The sequence below is a fragment of the Bos taurus genome, chromosome 19 (genome assembly GCF_002263795.3).
Source record: "Bos taurus isolate L1 Dominette 01449 registration number 42190680 breed Hereford chromosome 19, ARS-UCD2.0, whole genome shotgun sequence".
Classification (NCBI taxonomy): domain Eukaryota; kingdom Metazoa; phylum Chordata; class Mammalia; order Artiodactyla; family Bovidae; genus Bos; species Bos taurus.
In genome coordinates, this window is record NC_037346.1 from 52,880,690 (window position 1) to 52,896,054 (window position 15,365).

Below are 15,365 nucleotides of genomic sequence, written 5' to 3' on the forward strand. Positions count from 1 at the left end.
AGCCTGATATGTGGTGTGTCACGACTGCCAAAGATTCTGCAGGAAATTGCATTGGTGCACTGGGCCGTTGGTTTGTTGTGTTAGCCCTGAAGTCACAGATCAGAATGAGTCTCACTGTCCAGGGGAGTTGGCGGAGAGATGAGTGGGGAGTGAGCTGGGTTTGCAGAAAGCTGAACAGAGGGCGCATCTGGGTCAAGGGTCAGTGTGGGGTCCAAAGTAATTGGCCAAGGTTGGTTGACCATCCGTAGGCCTGATCTTGTGTTGGGGCAGAGGAGGACCCTCCAGGTTGGGAGCGGCCACAGCCTGGCCAAGGAAAGGTCAACACTCCATTTGGAGTCGGGCTCCCCCAGCAGAGCAGGAAGAGGCAAGTGTGTATGGGCTTCTAAATGCTCAGATGATCCCTTTCCTCGGTACTGGGCACTGTGAGGACCCTGGAGCAGGGGAGCTGGCCTGAGAACAAGGCTTCTTATATTAGTCTGCTCCTGAGGGGGTGGTTAATTGAGGGATGGAGGGGTCATTGTTTGATTTTGAAATTTTGCAGCTTGAGAGCCATACCCTTCCTCCCCTGATGCTCTTCCCCCTTGCCAGGTGGGACTTGGCCATGAAGCTCCCGGAAGCAGGGAGGAGACAGGAGGGAAGGAGGCACAAGAGCTATTTTGGAAAAGAATGAGCTTCCAGAGGGGGAGGTAGAAGGAGGGAGATCTCTTGAAACAATAGGCAGCTCACCTCTCTTCCTGCCCCCACGTCTCCTTTGAGCACTGGCACTGCTGATTTGGTCTGGGGCAGCCAGGCTGCTTCAGAGAGAACTGTAGGCTCCCAGCCCTGGAGATGGACTGAGGGTCATGAGGTCTGTCCCTGTACATTAGCATAGAAGCAAACCAAGCCCTGAAGATGCCCACAGAAGGTCCCCATCACACGGGAGGCCAGGCTGAGCTGGGCACCCAGGCCCTCTGTCCTCTGGTCTTGGATTGTCCTCCCCACCAAACGAGATGGGAGCCCACCATCTCATTTCTCAAGAACCGGTCAAGGGGGTGAGGGGGCCTGTGGCCATAGGGCCAGGCTCAGTGAACAGTCCCCGGGGGAGTTAGTGTTTCATTTTCAATGTTCATCTTATTTTGGTAGAAATCTGTCCTAGACATCCCAGGGGGCTGACTGTCCTGAATATGCACACACTGGGGGCCCTGGTCCAACGATTTGGGTACATTGGGCCATTTATTGCCACTGTTGGGAACAAAACAGGAGGCCCAGCCTGGCAGCGGGGGTGCTCCCCTGGATGGGCCAGGAGACCAGGTCTGCTGGGCAGCAGTGGAAGACCTGTGGCCCCAGGGTTGCCACGCCTCACAAAGGTGTCAAAAGTGACATCTGCCCAGTCCACCTCTCAACTTCACTTGGAGATTCAGTGCTGGATGGAGACAAAAATGCAGCTTTAGTTAGGATGTAGATGGGGCTGAGCAGGGAGGGGAAGGAGGAGTGAGAGGTATGGCTGAATTTCAGGACTGGGAACTCTGACTGTTAGGAGAGATAGGGACATCAACAGGGTGTGTGGGCTGAACTGTCCCCCAGATTCACATGTTGAAGTCCTAACCCCTAGCACCTCAGGACATGCCTGTATTTGGAGGTGGGATCTTTAGAGAGGCAGTTAGGTTAAACTGAGTTCATATGGATGGGCCCTAATCCAACATGACTGGTGTCCTTATCGGAAAAGGTTAGGGCACAGAAGAACGATCACGGGAGGAAACAGGGAGAAGGAAGCAGCCCGTCAACACCTTGATCTTGGCCTGCGGCCTGCAGTGTCTGCGCTGCTTTATTTTGGAGAACCAGGGCCACTAACACAGGGAGGAGCGCAATGTGGGCAGCCCTCCCAGGGTGGGTGCCTTGTCCGGAGTCCCCTGGAGCTGGAGGGAGGCGGCTTGCATCCTGCTGTTGCTCTGGTCAGGCAGAAGGCCTCGGAACTGGGAATCTGGCTGGTGGTGGTGACCGGCATCGCCTTTGTTGTTGGGGACGCGATCAGGCGTGTTTGTACAGGACCATGTGTACGGGACACGGAGATAACACGGTGCCCTGAGGTCTCTGGGAGGAAGCATGGAAATTAAGCCACAGTGTAAAAATGTCAGGTTCTAAGCGGCCTACGATCCACCTGAAGTTTTCTTTCCTCTGTTATTTATTCTTCTGCCTCCTTCGGGGTGACTCCCAAGCCACGTCATTAACACATGCCCTGACCTGTAGGATGTATGTGCCATCACATATTTGCCAGAAGCCATGTGACAGCAGCCAGCACCCCATGGGGACTGCAGCCTTTCCTGCCTATGTGAGCTTTCAGTGACTGGGGAGGGGGTGGGCTGCCTTTGGTTTCTAGAGGACATCGATCGGGTCATGTCCCAGTGAAACTGATGTCATTTCAGCCACCCCAACAACTGTCAACTCAGTTCACAGACTAAAAGAAAATTTAAAAATTTGAAGTGATGGACATGAACTAAATTATTTGGCAGTTACTACAATATATACATATATCAGATCATTATGTAGTACACATTAAACTAATATAATGTTATATCAATTTTGTCTTAACAGAACTGGAAGAAAAAAGTTTATGGAAATAGTAAAGGTCTGAATTTTCCATTAAGGCACTCAGTAGATTCCAAACTTTAATGATAAAAGCCATCCAAAGTGATTCAGTGAAGTGTTCTTTCTAACTATGTTAGTTACTTAGATTATTTAATAGCGGTACCCTGAAAATGTACATCCTTACGGCAAGCTACCCACTCAGGCGTGTGGGAGGGCACTGTATTCAGTTACTCACGGGTCTGGACCAGGCTTTCCTATCATGCTTTCAACCCAGGGATGATGCAGACTGAAGGTGAAACGTTGGATTGAGGGCGCACTCGAATTCAGCGCAACTTCGTCTTAACCATTCAATAATGTGTCAAGATGGCAGAATCAACATAGATGACCATTTGGATTCAATTTAACAGAAATAAGTCGAAACCCCCACCCTCACCTGTTTGGGCATACGCACAGAAACCACGCAGAAGAAACAGACTGGGAACGAGGCAGCCTGTGCTGTAGCGACGGTTAGGACATCTCAGTGGAAACTCCATGTCTAAAGCGGGGAATTACATGTCCTCTTTGCCACCCAGCTGTGGTGGGACTGATGCCGGGACTTGTGCAAAGTCCCGAGATTCAGCAGGACCATGACCGCAGCAGAGTCCGCGTCCTCTTGAGAGGAAGGTTTCCCTGCAGTGCAGGCTCTCCTCTAATGGGGAGGCCGTCATGCGAGGTGGGGAGCGCACCGCCATGGCAGTGCCCAGGCAGAGCTGGGGATGCTATATCTGGGTGCTGTAACAGAGAGAGAGAGACAGGCCGGGCCAGATGATGGCCAACACCTGTCTGCTCTGAAGCTCGTCTGATTTCATTATTAATTCCCCTGGGAGTGGGTTGAATAATGTCCCCCCAAATTCATGCCCACCCAGACCGCAGAATAGGTCCTTATTTGGAAACAGTGTCTTTGCAGATGCAATTATTGAATAGTTAAGATGAAGTTGTGCTGAGTTTGAGTGCGCCCTCAATCCGATGACTGAGATCCTTATAAGAAAGGGAAGAGGATGCAGAGACAAACCCACATGGAGACAGAGGCAGAGACTGGAGCAATGCTGCCACAAGCCAAGGATGCCAAGCACCATCGGCCGCAACCAGAAGCCAGAAGGGAGGCCTGGCATGATTTCTCCCTGGAGCCTTTGAGACAGCAGGCTGATACCTTTTCACCTTCAGTACTGTGAGAGAATACATCTCTGTTGTTTTGCAGCCGGTGGTTTTGTGTGATGGGAGCCCCGGGAAGCTGACACACCCTTTTGCTTTCACCCTGGGTTGTCTCTGTGGAGCCTCGGAAAAGGGAAGAAGCTCTCTTGACTTCATCATTGTTTTAAAGACCTTCAAGTCTAATGGAAAATTCTTGTTATTTTTCATGATGCCGCATCCCCCACCTTTTCCTTTTAAAAGTATTTTATGCTCACAACCAACGTTGTACCATCCACAAACATGTTATTGTGAGTGCGGTTTGGATGAAACTGTAAAGAGAGAGCATGTGCTTCCGTCTTGGCCTTGGGAGCACAAAGCCAAGCACAGCAGTGCCTGGGTGCTCCCAGCTCTGCTTCCTCCCTGCTCCTCCACCAGCTCTGGCCATACATCCCTCTTTCCTTTCTCCTCCTCCTGTCTCCAGCCTCTGAACCTGCTTAATTCACCTCTGACTGAAGGTGATGAAGACAGCGGAATGGGTAAGTCAGTTAAGATTCAAGCATGTTGCCTACACAATTCTAAGCACCTGGATTTGGGGAACATGGGAAACTAGATAGATTTTCCAGCATGCTCCCAGATGCCTCTTATCCTGCAGACACCCTCGGCCTCTTCTCTGTCCTCTGGAAAATCCATCTGTCCAAGCGGATGGGCACGTCTTCGGCTCAGGCAGCCTGTGCCTTCCCTCTGTCCATGACCTTGCTCAGATTCAGCTGAGCACATCCACACAACAGGGACAAGAGTGCTACTTCTGTGGAACAAGCTTAGCACAGACCTTCCCACAGGATCGCCCGGGGTTGCCTAGCAATCTGACAGCACTCTGCCTCAGCAGACACACGCCTCGGATGGATTTTTCCTATTTTTAATTTGTTTTCTGGGTGGGTATTATTGTGCAATCACAGGCAGAGCTCTAAGACGTGGCATGGGTCCCACTCAAAACAAGCAGATCTGAGAAGATCGGGAAGGACCCAGCTGCCCCCGAGCGGGCCACGGCATCTGTTCTGGGAGGCTCTTGGCTCTGACTGCCGCCCCTGGTTATGAAAGTTGGATGGTGCCTGGGAACCCTCTGCTGGCTCCTCTCATGCAATTTCCCAGGCCTTCTCAGCTCTCCCAAAGCAGCCGGGTTACCAAGCAGCCCAAAGAGTGAAATGTGCTCGATGTGGGCCAGGGATCCTGAGCTGCCTGGATCTCCCTCTGACATTTCCCAGCCACGTGGGAGGAGAGATGGGACGATTTGCAAGTGGCTCACCCTCCTTTGGAGAAGATAAATGTCAGAACTGAAAGCAACTGGGTACTGATATAGAGCTGCCTGCTCTTAAATAAAATATCAAGTCTGGAAGTGTGTGTGTGTGTGACATTGCAGATGCACCCACCAGCTCCCCTGCATGTGAAATAAGAGGCAGTGTGGTGGGGGGCGGGGGGGGTGGGGGCAGGACTACTGGCGGAGCCAGAGGCGGGGTTCAGGGTCCAGAGCTGCTACCCAGGCATTGGGAGGCCCCCGCAGGGCACCTGGACACGCTGACCTCAGTTGTCTCATCTTTCTGGAGTTGCCTCCAGCTCTGAAATGCCGGGATGATGCCCGCGACAGTGACACCAAGGGAGGGGATGAGATCATCAAGGAAAATAACATGAAGGGACTGACAGTGGAGTCTCAGGGAAAGCGGGCATTTAAGGAGGAGCAAGGGAACCAAAGGGAGATGCAGAGGGAGCTGCCTCGGGAGGGAAGAACAGAGAGAAAGTTCTAGAAAGGGAGTGGAGAACATGCCACCTGCCTTGTTCCCTGCTGAGAAGGCCGAGGAGCCAGCAGAGGGTTCCCAGGCACCATCCAACTTTCATAACAAGGGGTGACAGAGCCAAGAGCCTCCCAGAACAGATGCTGTGGTCCGCTTGGGGGCAACCCCTTGAATGATTCACTGTGTGGAGGAAGGGGCACAGGCCAGTTGGTCTCTAGGGACGCCAGCAGAGCCATTTCCAGGGGGATGTTGGAGAGGAGGTGGGGACCACTTGTGATAAAAGAGAAGGCAATGGCAGGAGAGCATCACTAGGGTTTGTTCTCAAAGGATGGGTGTGGATTGACCACGCTTTTAGGCTAGAGCTCCTCAGAGCAGGGAAAGTGGAAGAGGAGGAAGCCCAAGGGGGCTAGACCAGTATGGGGAGAGGATTTGAAAGGAAAGAGAGCAGCAGGAGGAGTTGAGCACGGATGGAAGATGAGAGGAAAGAAAGCTGCTTAAATCTGAGCCCTCCCTTCTTGGAGAAAAAGAGAACCCTGTCTGTCTGTCTGCCAGGAATCAGGGTCCAGAGCACCGGGAGTGGGCAAAGTTTGGGACCGTTGTTCAGGTGTGAGGGAAGACTGGGAGGCCGGTCCAGCTGTTGGGGCCCCTGTCGAGGCTGGGCGCGTGTTGGGTGCCTCCCCACTGGCTGTGAGCAGAGGCGTGGGCCTGAGCCAGTCAACCTCCACGTTGTCTCTTGTTAAGTTCTTGGATTGGTGTCTCTGACCTCCAAGGTTTCATTGTGACCTATATTTCACAGGATCCAGAGAGATACAAGCCCCGGAGCCCTACAGACTAGAAGCTCTTGCACGGCTGCCCCGCATTTTGTGTGTGAGAATCTTTTCTTAAATTTATTTTTAATTGGAGGATAATTGCTTTACATCGTGTTGGTTTCTGCCATACATCAACACGAATCAGCCATAGACACACACATGTCCCCTTCCTCTTAAACCTCCCTCCCAGCTCCTATGCTGTCCCACCCCTCTAGGTTGTCACAGATCCCCAGGCTGAGCTCTCTGCACTCTACAACTTCCTGTCAGCTCTCTGCTTTACACATGGTCATGTATCTGAACCACCAGGGAAGCCCAATGTCTGTATCTCAATGCAACTCTCTCCATTCATCCCACCCTCTCCTTCCCCTGCTGTGTCTGGAAGTCTGTTCTCTCTGTCTGAATCTCTCTTCCTGTCCTGCAAATAGGTTCATCAGTACCTTTTTCTAGGCTCCGTATATGTGTTCATATTTGTTTTTCTCTTTCTGACTTACTTCACTCTGTATAACGCTCTAGGTTCATCTACTTCATATAGTAGGACCTGCGGAACTTTCCCTATCGGGAGATCACCAAGATAAAGAGCACTTCTTCAGAGTATCCTACCACGTCCTAGACTGTGGCCAAAGGGGAAAGCCCAGATATCCAGCAATGGTGGTGGGGAGATGAAAATATTTACATATTTATATGTAACACAAATATTGGAGTCTGTTTGTGTGTGTGTGCCTGTGTGTAGAGAGAGACAGAGACAGAGAGTGAAATATTTATTCTTAGCAAGGAGGTTATGACTGCATTAAGTAACCTTCTCTGTTGGATTAAATGACCAGACAAGGAAGCCTGCTAATAGATGTAAAGTACACTCTCCCATAGCCCACCAGCTGGTCATAAAAGACCGACAGGGACAAAGAAGTCCCTTGGACTGTGTTTTCTTCAAACATATTACTGTTTTAGCGTCGTCTTATGTGCAAGCTGATTAACATAGAGAGCTAGCCATGACATCCTTTCTGTTTGGGGCCACTTTGGGCTGCTACTCACAGAAGCCTGGGAGAAGAGAAGAGAAGAGTCTTGGGGATCACAGACTGGCCTCAGCTGCCTGGGAGTTTACTCGAGCCCTTTTTAGGTAGTCAGTGTACTCACTGGCCCTGAATGGACCATGGCATCTGTTCTAGAAAGCTCTTGGCAAGGTCATGGGGCTGCCTGGGAAACAGGTCCATCCCCAGCTGGGATGTCTGGTAGATTGGTGGGGATGGAGAAATAGACGGATCTGAATTTTATGTTTCTTAGCTAACCATGGCCATCCTTCTATTTCTAAGAAAACAAAATAGCACACTTCTGATGGGGGAAATGAATGTCTTCAGCTTATACTGGTGCCATGCTTGCAGAGGAGAGCTGAAACTCTATCAGGACCTGGACCTGTACAGGCCAAGTACGGATAAGAACCTGGCAGGTGCAACTGGCATTAAAAGGGTGGTATGATGTCAGAAGGCATTTGAGTGATGATAGCTCTCAGCAGGTCTATATATCGGACAGTTGAATGTGTCACCACATGCTCTCATCTAGACAGAGATCTCCCTTCTCTCTGATTCTGTGGAATTCCCTTCCTCTCTCCCTCTCTTACTGGATCCATTGTTTCATCTACCCACTGTCATCCTCTTTCATGCTTTACTCCCTTGTTTTATTGTAGCACATCCTCTAATAGCTTCCTGAGAAATGGCACATGGTGGGTAAATTTGTCTGAGACCTTGCACATGCAAACATATTTATTTTAATTTCACATTAGATTGTTCATTTGGCTACATAATGGATTCTAGGCCAGAAAATATTTTCCTTCAACACTTTGAAGGCACTGCTCCATTATCTATTAGCTTCTGCTGTTGTTGAGACCTCTGAAGAAAAGACCTCTGCTCTTTTCTATGAAGCCCAGAAACTTGTGGAGGCCTTTTTCTCTCTTGGGATTCCCTGGTGGGTCCTTGGAATGCGGGAGACCTGGGTTTGATCCCTGGTTCGGGAAGTTCCTCTGGGGAAGGAAATGGCAACCCACTCCAGCATTCTTGTCTGGAAAATCCCATGGATGGAGGAGCCTGGCAGGCTATAGTCCATGGGGCCGCAAAGAGTCGGACACAACTGAGCGATTTCACTTTATTATTTTTTTTCTTCAGTGCTTTGCTTTGTGTGATAATATGCCTTGATATGGGTCAATTTCCATCTGCTCTACTGAGAACTTGGAAACTCATTTCTGGGAAATTTATAGAATTAAATAACTCTTTCAGGCAGGATGGAATGGAAAGAAGGGTTGCTTTTGTATGGGTCCTAGGCCGCCTGAACTGGTCATCTAATTCTTTCATCCTTTCTTATTTTTCTCCTCTTTGTCTTTTTGCTTTGCATTCTGGGATAGCTCCTCCCTTCCATCTTCCAACCTGTCTGTTGAGGGTTTTGTTTCTGTTCTCACACGTTTAATTTTCCAGTCCTTTTTTGTTCTCTAAATGTTCTCCTTAAAATAGCATCCTGCTCTTGGTTCCTAAATGCAATATCTTATCTGCTGTCTTTGAGGATATTAAATGTCTATTTCTCCTCCCTGTCTAATGTCTATTTCTTTGAAGTTGTGCACCACACCCCTAGGTCCCCACCTGGGTGGCTCTTTCTCTCAAAAGCTTTCCCCCAATGTCTGGTAATCCTGGGTTGTCTACTCACATTTAGGGGAAGGGATTGCAGAGCTACCCAAAGGTCTGAGGATTGAGTGGGCTTATCCACTGGGGATTCTCTCTAGGGAGATTGGCTCAGGGCTCTGCTTGGAAACAATAAAATTATATCCATAGGTTTCTCCTAAAATCTGCAGGAGGGGGAAGAGACTTTTCTAGCTTCTTGCCTGGAGGATGTTGGTGCTATGGGGGCTGGGTGGGGCTTTTAGCCTTCAGAGTGAAAGACACCCCTCTGTCACCATGCATGGAGTCCCCCAGGCCACAGAGCCCCTGCTTCACCCTCCTCGAAGAATACCCTTCCATGGTGACCAGCCATCCAGTGATCTGGAGTGGGCAACCATCCAGGATCTGAGGCTCTTTAAACAGATCATCACCACTCCTAGCTGCCTTTTTTTTTTTTTTTTTGCCCACAGTTACCTGTCCCATGGCTCTAAGCCTTTGGAGGTTCTGTTTCTTAGCCCTCCCCATGATGGGGTCAGGACTCAGCTCTGCAAGGCCAAGCACCTCTTGTCCATTTGCCTTCCTGCCTCCCACACTTTGCTGGTGGTTGTCTTTTCTCTGTTCACCAGCTCCTTGGGAGGTTTTCATCTTCAGGAAATCTCTTTTGGTAGTTTTAGTGGGGTTTTCAGAGAGAGTAAAATTAGCTATGTGTGTTCAGTTGTCATTTTAGGCTCTGAGCTAAATCTCCTTTTGCTTCTTTCTTAGTGTTGCAAAGGGCTGTTCCTGGTTCCTCCTTCATGGTCTCATTTTTTTTTTTTTTTTTTTTTAATGAAGCTTCCAAGTCAGAGGTTTGTAAAATTCTGTTCAGTCATATCCCAAGACAGGAATCCCCCCTGGCTGATACTAATATGAGGACATACAGTTTGGCCCTGAGCCCCTTTCCTGGGCAGATCCTCATTCCACAGCAACTGGTGCTGAGAGGCCAAAGTCTCTGAGGCTTGTCATGAGGCTCTAGCCTTGCCAGGGCCTCTCCCTGATGGTGATCCCAATGTGCATATCCTGGGGCTGATCCTGCCACCGACACCAACTTCAATCCATGCGCTCAGGTGTCTGCATGGACCTACAGCATGCTGAGCCCTGGCTGGGTCTGGTGGAGCTTGGGAACAAGATTTGGTGCTGTCTTCCGAGAGCTTCTCTGGAATGATCCAGAGGAGTGACTAGTAAAGATCTTGCCTGGGAAGCAAAAGGCCTGCCTATAAGAAGACAGGCGGGTGATGAGGAGTGAGTGGGCCCAGCCACAAGTTGGAGGCCTGGACCATCTGACAGCAGAGGGCAGAGAAAGCCAATTAGGTCTTTTGAGCAGGGACGTTCTATTTCAAATATGGGGGCTGGGGAGAGTTCAATCAACCAAGCAGCTGCCTTGCTGGTGGACAAGGCATATATCCAGTGTTTAGTTGTAGGGCCAAGAAGCTAACTCGAAATTGTGTAGCATGACTCCCACTGACCAAGACAGATCAGTGACCCAGACAGGGAAAAGGGCCAGAAATTAAAAACATCAAGCTCGTGAGTGGACAGTAGCCACCTGTTGTGGACACTATCTGTCCTTGCTCTGCTGGGAAGGCAGCTGGCAGTGCAGAGCCCTGGGCACAGAGGAGCTGAGTTTATATCCCTCCCTTCACTGTCTCTGAGTCCTACAAGCTCCTAACAAACTCCAGACTCCATGACATGGTCTTTGCCTCACACAGAAAAGCAGAACAGTCAGGTACAAGAAGAAATCTGTTCTAGAAGCAGCATCCAGAAGTAAAAGCAACCTGACACAGGTTTTTCATTTGCTTTTAGCTTGAGAGGGCTTCCCTTGTGGCTCAGCTGGTAAAGAATCTGCCTGCAATACGGGAGACCTGAGTTCGATCCCTGGGTTGGGAAGATCCCCTGGAGAAGGAAAAGGCTACCCACTCCAGTATTCTGACCTAGAGAATTCCATGGACTGTATAGTTCTTGGAGTCGCAAAGAGTTGGACACAACTGAGCGACTTTCACTTCACTTAGGTTGAGAATGTCTTTGATGGTTCAGCTCACTTCCATCCCTGCTCTCACCCTTCTGGATGATGCTCCAGGCCTGCATCCGATTGTCTTTTGTGTAGAATCAGGAGCAAGGCTTTGCCTAATTCCGTGGTTCTGTTTGGGACAGTCAAGGCCTCCTGCCTGCCTTTGGTGTGACCTCACTGCTCTCCATGGGTCTCATCCTGCCAGCCCAGATGATCCCTACTCCTCTGGCCCTTAGCTTCTGCTTTCCTTCTGCTCCCCCTCCGGAGGATAGAGACCGTCTCAGAACCTACATCAGGGTCCCTTCCCCTAGGGTGGGGGAGCTGGGAGTGGGGACAGGGAATACTTGCTTTTCTGACTTTAGGCAAATTCTTAGCTGACCTCCTACAAGTGACAGCCCCTCTTCCGCGGCCAAGGTGGAAATGTTTGAATCCGTGTGGTTGGTCAGTGTGGACCTACACCCCAGTGGTGACTCTGTGTGGCTGATTATTCACTCTTGGATTCCCAGGAACGCAAGGCAGGGAATTTCAAGCCCCAGTAAGGAGTAGGTGTGTGGGCAAATTGGAAGAGGAGGCCAGGGGGTGCAGACCGGTGGCAGAGGTTGGGGAGCATTCGCCCTCGATGCCCGAGTCCCATTCTTGGGGCCCGAGTCCCATTCCTAGGGATCCCCAGTGTTGTTCTTTCTTGGCCAGGGCCAGGGTGGCAGGAGGGTAAGGGTCTTGGTAGGGGCTGCCCGGCCTCAGGATCGCTGCAGGGAGTGAGGGAGGGAGGAAGCGAGGGGAAGCGGGTCCGGGACCGGAGGGCGGCGCTCGAGGGAAACTGGGCAGCCCCGGGCTTTGGGGTCCTCCGCGCCTCGCCCACCTCTCTCGTGCAGGCTCTGCTCCGGGCCGGAGCTTCGGGCCACAAGGGTGCGTCGGGCCTGCGCTGTCCCCGCCGCGGCCCTCCCCGCCCCGCCGCCCTTCCCGGCCGCGCGGCCGCCCGAGCCCCCTCCCTTGCAGCGCGCTGCGCGCTCCGCCAGGGCCGCCGCCGCCGCCGCGTGCTCCTGCTGTCTCTTCGCTCCAGCCGAGCGAGCCAGAGGAGCCGGCGAGAGGGAGAGAGAAAGGGGGAGGAGAGAGGCGAGAGAAAGAGAGAGAGAGAGGGCGGCAGCGAGGCAAGAGCGAGCGCCGAGCCTCCTAGGACAGCGGCCCCTCCGCGGTCCCAGCCGCTCGCGTGGTCGGAGGAGACGCGGTCGCCGCCGCCGCCTGAGCCCGGCCCCGCGATCTCCTCGCCGCCGGCTCGCCGGTGCCCGCGCGGCCCCGGGACGCCGCTGCCCGCTCGGCGGCCGGGATGCAGCCGGGGCATGGCCGCCGGGCCCCTGTCACCTGCCGCGGGGAGCGCTGAGCCCGTGAGTAACCTAGCCCCCGCCGCCCGCGCTTCACCCCTGCGGTGGTCATTACCTTCCCGTGGAGCCGGCTGGGCTCGGGGGTGGGGGTGGGCACGTCCCGGGGAGGGGCGCACCGGACCCCGCAGGGGGAGGCGGGGCTGGTGGGGGCGCGGGGTTGCAGAGCGCGGACGCGGACCCACCCGAGGGCGCTCGGGGAGGGGTGGCGCCCTCGGGGTCAGGGGTCTCCCCGCGGGGTCGGGGCTCTCTGGGTTCCCTCCTGGGCTCGGGTCGCGCGGCACGTGGTCCAGCCCGCGGCCGGAGGGGCGGTTTTGTGAATGGGAAGGCCCCGGGGTCGGGCTCCATGGAGAAGCCAGGGAGTCCCGCGCACTCGTGGTGTTGATCGTGGCGGCGGTGGTGGTGGCGGCGGTGGCGGCACAGTGCCCGGCGTGGGGAACTCCCTGGCGGGGGGAGGCTGAGCGGGAGGAGATCCCGTCTCCGCGGGGCGCGTCCGGGGTACGGAGCTGGAACCTGCGCGGGTGGGAGCGACCCCTGGGCACCCAGTCCCCGGGAACCCTGCCTAAGTCCTCGAGGAGAAGGGTTCACCGGAGGAGTTGATAACCCAAAAGAGTTGTGGGGAGGAAGGGTCTCCCACGGTTCCCTAGAGAGGCCCCGGGCCCGGAGCGTCGCGCTGTGCGCCGGTGTGAAGCGGCAGGGGGCGAGCCGCTAGCAGGGCCCTCCAGGCGGCGGGCTGGGGGCGCTCCCCGCAGAGTCTCGGGAGTCAGAGAGGCTCTGGCGTGAACCCAGGCTGCTTCTCCGAGCTTCGGCCGCCCCCAGGGGCTGGCGCAGCCCGGCGCTGAGGGAAGCTGGCGCGAAGGCGGTCAGGCACACCCAGTCCAAACTTTCTATCCCGGTGGTCTCAGAGGTGGTGAGACTCGCCGGGGAGGGGGGAGGGGTCCAGGGCTCGCCCCCTCGGGAGGGCTGTCTCTGGCGGCACCTCGGGGTGACGCAGCCTCCCCCGGCGCGGAGCCTCTCCGGGTTTGCATCCCCGCAGTGCCCGCGCTGCCGGGGGCCCTCACCGGGTACACGCGGGGACGAGGACGCGGCGCGGGGCGTGGAGGAACATTGGGACCCCATCCCGTCCCAGAGCGGCCCCAGGATCCGAGGTCTGACATAGGGTAGGAGGGATTTACTGGGAGTCCAGGATTTCAGCTCCTCCAGCGGCCGCGGGGTCCGGCGAGGGTGAGGAAAAACTCCTTCCTGACGGAGCTCTCCAGCTTTGGGTAGGGACTGGATTTATTCTTTAATGGTCACTTTAAAAAGGACGCCCGCGGTGCAGCTCACGCTGATGCACGAGACATTCCGCGGTGGAGGAAAAGGACGGGTACGGAGGGACTCAGCCCTACACCTCAGCTGGGGGTGAAGTCGCTTCTCCCTCGCGCCCGGCCGCTAATTTCCAGCTGAAACACCCGCTCGGCTCGGGGGACGCCCTGGGCGCGCGCCCGGGAGCCCGGGGCACTTAGTACAGAGCAGGTAGGAGGCTAATGGAGTGGGGTCGCCGGTATGAGGTCTATCAGCCGGAAGCCGGCTTTGGTTTTAGTGGTCTGCAAATAATCATAATAAAAGTATAAACATTGTAGCAGAACCTGCTCATTAAGTGTGCATCTCGGAATTGGGCGGATGTCTTAATTAGGCTGCGTTGTTAACGGGTATATTGCACTAATTAAAACCAGACCCTCCAGGTGAGGGAAGATTGTGAAGGGAGAGAGGGAGAAAAGTTGCAATGGAAGCGCAGCCTGATGGAAGCGGGAGGCAGGCAAGTGGGGGGCCTCTCTGAGGACCGAAGAGCACTGGGACGGGGGGTTTGGGGAGGGCGTGGCAAAGGAGCTCCTTCTGAGCATTAGGCGGGCTTGTCCCACAGTCCCCGTCTCCACCTTGGGGCTCAGAGCTCCATTATGCCCTGAGGTTGGAGGTTGCCACCCCCGTCCCTCCCCAGAGACTGGAGGCCTCTCTGGGTGGGCACTGGGCTCACAGGCACACTCTCCTGGAAGCAGTGCTTAACTGATTTCCCAACCGGGAGCTTCTGAGAGGGTAGAGCAGAGCCCTGGAGAATGAGGTGAGAAGGTCTGGGGGTTAGGAAGCAGAAGCTAGAGTGGAGTTTCTGGTGCTTGGGGCCTGGTGAGGCAGCTGGAAACCAAGGAAGGGGTTTGCCAGAGTCACGTGGGCTGTCTGTGCTGGAGCTGCTGGGCTTTTTTGGCACCACTTGCCCATTTCCAACAGCAATCCCCTCCTCCATTAAAAGAGGACTCGAATGATTGCTCAGATTCCCCCCTCTAGGGGCCTGAGCTTAGAGAGAACTGAGTCCATCCTTGGGCCTTGGGTAGCCTCAGGTCACCTGGGGAAGCTGGAGTCCAGGAAAGTCCCCATAGGCCAGGATCTGGCTATGCTGGGCCTTCATTGAAAATGTCTCCTGTCCAGTGCCCTGGGAAAGGAGTCGAAGCTGGTCCGGGTGTATTCATGGCCTTTCCGCAGGGTCCCAGAGGCCAGGCGGGACGGAAGGCTGAGTCCTGGACGGCCCCTGCCACAGGGGGCGCAGCTGGCGGCAGCACCAAGGACAGGGCCAGGGCCCGCAGCCTGCTCTGGTGCCATCCTCCCTGAGGAGGTTGTCCTGGGGCCGCTGGGGGCGCTGCCTCGGCGGTGGCTCTCTTCACCCTGCTGGGGGGGAAGGGTTAACCCAATGCCAGCCAAGAGGCAGATTTAGGAAGGAGGCAGATGGGAGGACTCTTGGGTACCACTCTAGAGTGGGCCTCTGTTATGTTCCTGCTACTTGCTAAGCTTTGAGCTCTACCAACGGCTTAAAGAAATGGCTTCCAAGAATTGGAGAGAAATTATGGAGCTCTTTGGTATTTGGGGTGGACTGGGCATGGTATTGGCCAGAGAAAATGCCAGCCCCAAGTCTGGATTGCTCCTTGGCCAGCCTGGTCCAGCTTGGGTACAGC

General features: G+C 54.1%; 1 protein-coding gene across 4 annotated transcripts in view; it reads left to right on the forward strand.

Annotated features, from left to right (window-relative positions):
* The first annotated feature begins 12,300 nt into the window (after window positions 1–12,300).
* RBFOX3 (RNA binding fox-1 homolog 3) overlaps window positions 12,301–15,365 on the forward strand; it is a 445,251-nt gene continuing 442,186 nt past the window's right edge. For 3 of the 4 annotated variants that reach the window (XM_059877939.1, XM_010816526.3, XM_005221191.3), the window contains exon 1: window positions 12,301–12,390. The gene's annotated coding sequence lies outside the window, so the exon portion shown is untranslated. Of the gene's footprint in view, window positions 12,391–13,355; window positions 13,650–15,365 lie in introns of those variants that run through there. The other variant, XM_059877938.1, reaches the window with a different exon arrangement.